Source organism: Rhinolophus sinicus, chromosome 16 (genome assembly GCF_057876585.1).
Source record: "Rhinolophus sinicus isolate RSI-liver-muscle chromosome 16, RSI-T2T, whole genome shotgun sequence".
Lineage (NCBI taxonomy): Eukaryota > Metazoa > Chordata > Mammalia > Chiroptera > Rhinolophidae > Rhinolophus > Rhinolophus sinicus.
This window is the reverse complement of record NC_142516.1, coordinates 130,442,598-130,450,122: the sequence shown is the minus strand read 5'-3', so window position 1 is coordinate 130,450,122 and position 7,525 is coordinate 130,442,598. Positions and strand designations below refer to the sequence as shown.

The following is a 7,525-nucleotide window of genomic DNA, read 5'->3' as shown; positions in this document are numbered from 1 at the left end:
GCCTACGAATAATCTTCATAAGCATAAATGCAAAAATACTTAACAAAGTTTTAGCAAATCAAATTCAATAAAACAGTGAAAAGATACTACATTATGTCCAAATGGGGCTTATCTCAGGAATGGAAGTTTGCTTAACATTTGAGAACCCAATTGATATATTCACCATATTAAAATTTAAAGAGCAGCACCATACAATTATCACAATAATTGAATGAAAAGCATTTAACAAAATCTAACACCCTTGAGCAGTGTGAAGAAGAGGTCAGAACTACCCCTGGGATCGACTGCTGCATCCCCCGCATCCAGCGTCTATGTTTTGCTGCCTTGGCCATCATGCCCAAGAGAAAGGCTGAAGGGATGGTTTTAAAGGAGATAAAGCCAAGCCACAGAGAACATCCACAAGGTTATCTGCTAAACCTGCTCCTCCAAAGCCAGAGCCCAAGCTTAAAAATGTCCCTGCAAAGAAGGGAGAGAAGGTACCCAAGGGAAAAAAGGGAAAGCTGGTGCTGGCAAGGATGGGAATAACCCTGCAGAAAATGGAGATGCCAAAACAGACCAGGCCCAGAAAGCTGAAGGTGCAGGAGATGCCAAGTGAAGTGTGTGCATTTTTGATAACTGTGTACTTCTGGTGAATGCACAGTTTGAAATACTAGTTTTTGTCAAGTTTTATAGAAATACAGAATGTTGTTTTACTTTTTTTTTAAGCCATGTTGTTAAAACACAGAACACTTCATTGTTGTTTTTTGGGGAAGGACATATGTTACTAATAGAATGTCTCCAAAGCTGGATTGACATGGGGAAAAACACCTTTCCCTTCTAGTTTTGAGAGACTTCCTCTTGGTTCCAGGAGGAGGGATCCCTTGATGTTGACACACATTATCCACCTTGGCACAAACACCTTGTGTGGAAAAACTCAAACTCATTTTTATGTTTTTATCTCCCTCTTCCTCTCCACCTTAAGCATAGATTTCCTTAAACCCAGAGGCCTGTAGGGACCTGACCCAGAAAAATTGGTTATGAATATGTCAGGCAGTCTGGACTTTCTAGTGTTGATACAGGAGAGTTAGCATGTCACTAGGTAGACAAGGAGGTCCCTGGTGGAATAAACAAAGACAGCCGTATCCTAAAAGTTCAGGTTTTGAAATCACTCCTTCGCTTCAGGACATAATGTAACAAGGCCTTGAGGTTAATCAAAATTCACTTTGGCCTAACAAACAGAGTTGATCTGATAGATAAAGAGTGGGTTACTTTGCTAATTCCTTTAGGATGGATAAGCAGAACAAACCTCGCAGACAAATTTCATTAGAAGGCGCCAGTTCCGTTCTTCAAACAAGTTCCCTTCTTCAAAGAGCTCTCCTTCCCCAAGCAGACAAGGGAAGGTATAAAAGTAAGAGCTTTCACCTCAGTCATGGGGCACCCCCCATTCGGGACCCCCTCCCGCTCGGGAGCTGCAACCTCTTCTCCTGCCTCTAATATACTATCCTCTTTTTAAAAAACTTTTTGCCTCTCCCTGGTCCGTGTTTCCATTCTTCAGCTTCACGAGACACGATCCCGCCCACACTCAGAAACTGCCGCAGATCCAACATCACCTACATCAGTGTCACCATTGAGATGGCATCCCTCAAAAGAGCAGTAGTTTCATTTTTAGATTGTGGACCTACAGATTGATAATCCTGCCATTTTCGTTTCATTTCCTGAAAGTCAGGGTCTGCTTTTGAAAACTTGTTAAACAACATGCTTAATGTGAAATGTCAGCCCTCACTCTAAACTTTACCTGTTTGGAGCATCAAATGAAGACTTCATTGGGTTTTTATAGTGGCTTTCTGATTTTGGTAGTCCATTGAAGAAGAGCGTGTGAAAGTTGTATACTGTTACCGATTGTCTGCCCATGTCCTGCCTGAAATACCATGGTTGTTTATGAAAAGTATCTTTAATAAAGCTGGATACAGTTTGGAAAAAAAAAATCTAACACCTATCTAAGATCAGATCTCAGCAAACTACTTACAGAAGGGAACTTCCTCAACCTTAAAAGGCAATCTACAAAAACCTTTACAGGTAACATCATACTTAGTGATAAAAGACTGAGTGCTTTCCAATTCAGGAACAAACAAGGACTTAGATAAACCTAAGATAACTGTCCTCATGCAGATTACCTGACAATGGAGGAAACACTCTAATGTTCCATTTAGGCTTATAAACATAAGTCAGGTTCAAAATTCCTTTTAGTTTCAAGAAACTGTATTCTGTACTCATGTATTCTGAAATTTCTGTTATAACTCTTGCTCATCAATTTCATCATGTCCTTCTCTGTCCTATCTCCTTGACTCACTCTCTGTATCCACATACAGAGAAACTCCATAAACGCTGCTTAACCTTTTAAGTACTGCTTACTTCTCTGCTCAGAGTTACAGAAAGAAAAACAAAACAAAACTACAAGTTGTCTGTAGTTACTGTCACCATTTTCTCCTCACCCATTTTCTTTTTGTCCTATTCCAAACTCCTTTTAATTAAAACTCCTTTTCGAAGTTCTCTTAACAACCTCTATTTTGCCAATGCAATGTTAATTCCCTGGCTTTATCTTCCTTCACCTGTGAGAAACATTTGACATATTGATTGTTCCTTACTTTTCTTTCTGCTTTTAAGACAGCCTAATTTTAAGCGTTGTTTTTTTTTTTTTTCTCCTACCACTCAGGCTGCTCCTTCCCTCTCTACTCTGCTGGCCTTCCTCTTTCTTGACTATCTAAGGTTGCAGCGCACAAGAGTCTTTGTCTCTTTTTTTCTAAGTATACTCACTCCCTATATGATTTTATCTAGTCCTGTGGCTTTAAATAACCAGCCCTGGTCTTACTCCCCTGTTCTGGATGCAAACATCCAGTGTCCTACTTGATATCTCCACTTGGATGTACAATAGGAGTCACATTTAACATGCCACATGTCTGAAAGAGACCTTTTGGTTTTCATCTCCTATCCCCATCCTACCTGCTTTTCCTCTGGTCTTTCCCATCTTGTTATCTGACAATAGCATTCACCCAGTAAATTAGGCCCAAAATCTAGATATCACTCAGGACATTTATCGTTTCCTTACACTCACATAAAATTCACCAGCAAATGCCATTGGTTTCACGTTCACAATATGTTCTGAATCCTACGATGTCACCTGTACGGCTGCAAGTCTAGTTCTAGCCGGCGTTACATCTCTCCTAGACTGCACTCCCTTCTTTTACTCCTGTCCCCTTAAAACCAATCCCCCTCCATTAAGCAGCTGAAGTGGCCTTACTCCACCTCAAACCTAAGGGTATTCAGAACAAAATCCATACATTTGACCATTATCCATACTGTGATCCATAGGGCACCACATGATCCAACCCTTCCACTCTTATACCTTATCTCCTACCTCTTTCTCTTTTCTCACTTTGTTCTAGTAAGTGTGGTCTTTTTTCTGTTCCTTGAATATACCGAGCTTATTCCTGCCTCTAATACTTTGAATTTGTCACTTCCTCTGCTTGGAATACTTTCATCCCAGACACCTGCATGGCTTATTTCTGTTCAAATGTCGCTTACTCTGAGAGGCTTTCCCTGACCATACTATTGAAACAGGCTCCTCTTTCTCATATTGTCACTTTCTATAATATGTCCATATCCTCTTTTATTTCACCTTAAAGCACATAAAGCAATTAAAATTTGTGTTTATTTGCATGTTTATGATCTCTCTCTCTCTAATAAGAAATTTAAGTTCCACTAGGGCCAGTTCTTTTTTGTCATGTTTATCCCTATATACCCAGTGCCTAGACAACGTCTGGCCCATAGTAAATACTCAATATGTTCTAAGAATAAAATATTGGGAAAAATGTTGTATCAGATCAATATATTCCATTAAAACTTGCCCTGCTTTGAGATTTAGTTATTCTCTTTTTTTATGGCCTTTTGTTAATTCCATTCTATAAGCTAAAAAGAAAAATAAGCAATTTCAATAAAACAAAAGAAATCCAAGGCAAGTTTAGATTTAAATGTTAAAAGCATCAATCATAATAATGTCTATGTTTCAATAACATTAATGGTTTTCTTGGTACTTTCTTATATACTATCCCATTTAATCCTTATAACAATCCTTTACTAGCATCTCCATTTTGCATATGAGAAACTGAAAACTCAATAGAGCTGAGGGACTTGAATAAGTTCATGCTGCTAAATAATGAGAGACCAGATTAGAAGCTGTGTTTATCAGACTTCTCACCAAGGAATTGTTCACTGTATCACACTCCCAAAGCTAACCCGAATCCTTTCTACTCTGACTGTACCAGGTTCAAGGTAAAAAAAATAAAAAAATAAAAAAATTCAAGTTTAAAAATGACTTTCCATGGCTCACATTGTGAAAATGTATATCCTCTTGAAAAGCCAAACTCTAATACAAAAAAGGTGTTTTGTTCTTTGGGTTTTTTATTTTTGCTTTTGTTTTCTGATTCTGGATATCTGAACATGAGCGAGAAGGGGAGCTTGGCTCTGTGAATGCAATTCACAGTAATGGGCCAGAGGCTATGACTTGGGTGTCAGGACGAGAAGGCCAGCAAGGTGGGGCCATGCTTGAACACTATCTGGTACAAAGAAGAGTAGGTGGGTCAAGAGTCAAGTGATTTAATACAGAGGAGCAACTGGAAATGTGTAGTTATGGGCCATATACAGTCTATGTATTTTAGTTTGGGGTTTTATTTTTATTTGTTTTATATTAGTGTGGTAAAAATAGTTCTTTATTTTAAATTAGTTTTATATACTTCATATTCAAAGGACTTCACATAAAAGTCTGACTTTGTCAGCTTCCTTTTAAAATTTAGAAGATAGAAGGAAAGCTAGTTTACCATGAAAATCCATGACAACCAGTCACAGGCATTGCAGCTGCCTCTTTCCATGTGGCATGTACTTTCCATTGGGGTGGTGCAAAAGTAATTGTGGTTTAAAAGGTTAAAAATAATTGCAAAAAACACAATTACTTTTGCTCCAACCTAATATTTGCCACAAATCCCATTATTTGCTCATGAATTCCACCTTTTTGCTTTGCTTATTTACATTGTTTACGTGGCCTCTGTGAATATTTGCGTTTGTGACCTCTGGTTTAGGAATTCCTAGCTATGAAGCAAGCAGGAAGATAGAGATAATCATCTATGAGCTGTGGTGGTATGAATGAGCTGCAGGAACTTGAATCCCCAAACTAAATATATTTTTTGCCTCTTTGAAGAGTGTGTTCATAATAAACATATTGTGGCTAGGCTAGGTAAGGAGCCAAAAGAGCTACTCACCTAGCAGGGAAGATTCCCCAACGTAATCTGCTGCCTTTGTGTGTCACTTGAGGGCATTTATTATGAATTCCTTCCCCTTAGGCGTCTTCCCCAACAGTGTCTCATAAAGTCTTGGAGGAAGATCTCCAGAGGTACAATGTAATACCTTATTTATTAAGGGTGGAACACACTACCCAAAATACAGATCAACCATTTTTTGTTGGTAGTATATAGAACAGAGCTGAAACGGAATGGGAAATAAGAGCAGGAAAAGGGGAGACTGTTAGTTATTTTTAGCAAAGACAGCACTTGATAGGGTGATCTTTTGAAAGTCCCTGTGTTACTTAGGATAACACTTCGGCATTGGGTGTTGTGAAGAGAGGAGAATGGTACCTGCAATAGGAGGGGATTTCTACTCCCTACAAGAGAAAAGTATGGGAAGAACTCTGTCATACCTCCTTCCCCAAAGAGAAGGAGTCACTTATATTATGGGTGTGTTTAGAAGAAGACCTGCAACATGCTCAACTCAGCCTCTGACTGCTGACCTTCAGCTTGTGCAGATAAAATACATTTTGGTATGTTCCCCACCATGTGATAAGTTTACAAGTTCCTTCAAAAGGCAAAGCCTTCAAAAGGCATTGCCTTCAAAAGGCAAAGCCTTTCAATCTAGGGGAAGAAATTTAATTCAGGGGTGAGTAATAGGTTGTCCAGTATGACCACACATCTAAAGATATTGTCTCCAATTTGCACTATCATCGTTTTTTATCTCTATTTTTTGTTACTTATGTCTCAACACCATATAAACATGAGAGGGTGATAAAAAGGGTTACTTATTATATAAAGGACCATAGAACCCTAGTAATGCTAGCAAAGAACTGAAAGAATTGAGAAGTTACCTTTCTTTGCCTTTTGTCTAGAGTTCCTCTTGTTTAACTTGGAGGTTTGCAAACAGATGGGCTTGTGAACGAGGGGACATTTAATGTTCCTTTGAACCCTAATGTTCTATAATGGTATAATAAGATGTACTATTGGTAATTGATGTTTTCCAGTGAGAAGAGATGGGATCCATCCATAATAACCCATAAAGAGAAGCTAACAACTAGTTGTTACAGACTCATAGAATCTATAAGCTAGGAAGGAGCATATAAAATCATTTAGTTATCAACCTGATATCAGCGTGTCCTTTGTTTCCATTCCCAACTAATAAGCCCTCTACTTATGCTTGAACATATTCTATGATCGGAAATGTAAATCTATTTGTTGTGAATGACTGATTCTCAGGTTGCAAGCTACAGGAACATAGATTTATTTTTAGCACTATGTCAGGAAAAACATTCATATAACAGAAATGTGTTGAACATCCATAATGTGCCAAACACTGTGCAATATACTGACAATATAAAATCAGTCTTTTAAGTCAAGAATTTCACAATCAGTTTAAGAGAACACATGTAGACAAGTAAATAAATTTCATTTATGTTAAGTAGAAGCATTTATACCTGACTGAAGGTACAAATGGACTCTCTGAAGTGAGGTTTCCATATCTCCTTTGTTATACACCTCGGGTTTTCTTTTAGCAATACATTCTCAAATTAAAAAAAAAAAAATGCTTTTCATGAATTGAAGGTTCTATTTCCATTTTCAGTCAATAACTGATAATGAATCATCAATCATTTATTAGAAAACAGAGTTATTAGATACTGCACCTATTCTCAAGTGTCCCTTTATATTTGTGATACTATGGTTTGGATTCTCATTAATTTAAATAAATTGCAAGCCTCATTAAAACATTATGACTACTCACTGAGTTAATGAACTTAATAGATCTCCAATGGCCTTAACATAGCACACTCTGCTTCAGCAGCCCAGTCCAGGGTCATGGGCACAAAATGTAATCATCAGAGCTCATACATCTTTGAAATCTTAAATTTGAAAACCTACTCTCTTATCACTACAACCCTTTCAACTCTAGTCTCTTCACCTACATTATATTTGATTTCAGCCTCGGAAGGACTAGAGCCCCAAAGAAGTCAATCAGTTTTCTAGCTTCACTTTTTTCTTTGCCTACTCAAATCCCAACAGTCCATTATATTAATCACAACTTCTTTATCCCTTTCCCCTTTTACCAGACTGTGGACCTGGTCATTGTAGCCTCTGGACTTCTCTGTTCCTACTCCAGGGATGCAGAATTATACTTGAGATAATTTCACCATATGTAGATTGGTGATACTAAACATTCATGCCTCAATTGTCAG

At 38.0% G+C, this 7,525-nt stretch overlaps 1 pseudogene; it reads left to right on the top strand.

Annotated features, from left to right (window-relative positions):
- Nucleotides 1-333: 333 nt before the first annotated feature.
- Nucleotides 334-670, top strand: LOC109456089 (non-histone chromosomal protein HMG-17 pseudogene; annotated as a pseudogene).
- The last annotated feature ends 6,855 nt before the right edge of the window (nucleotides 671-7,525 follow it).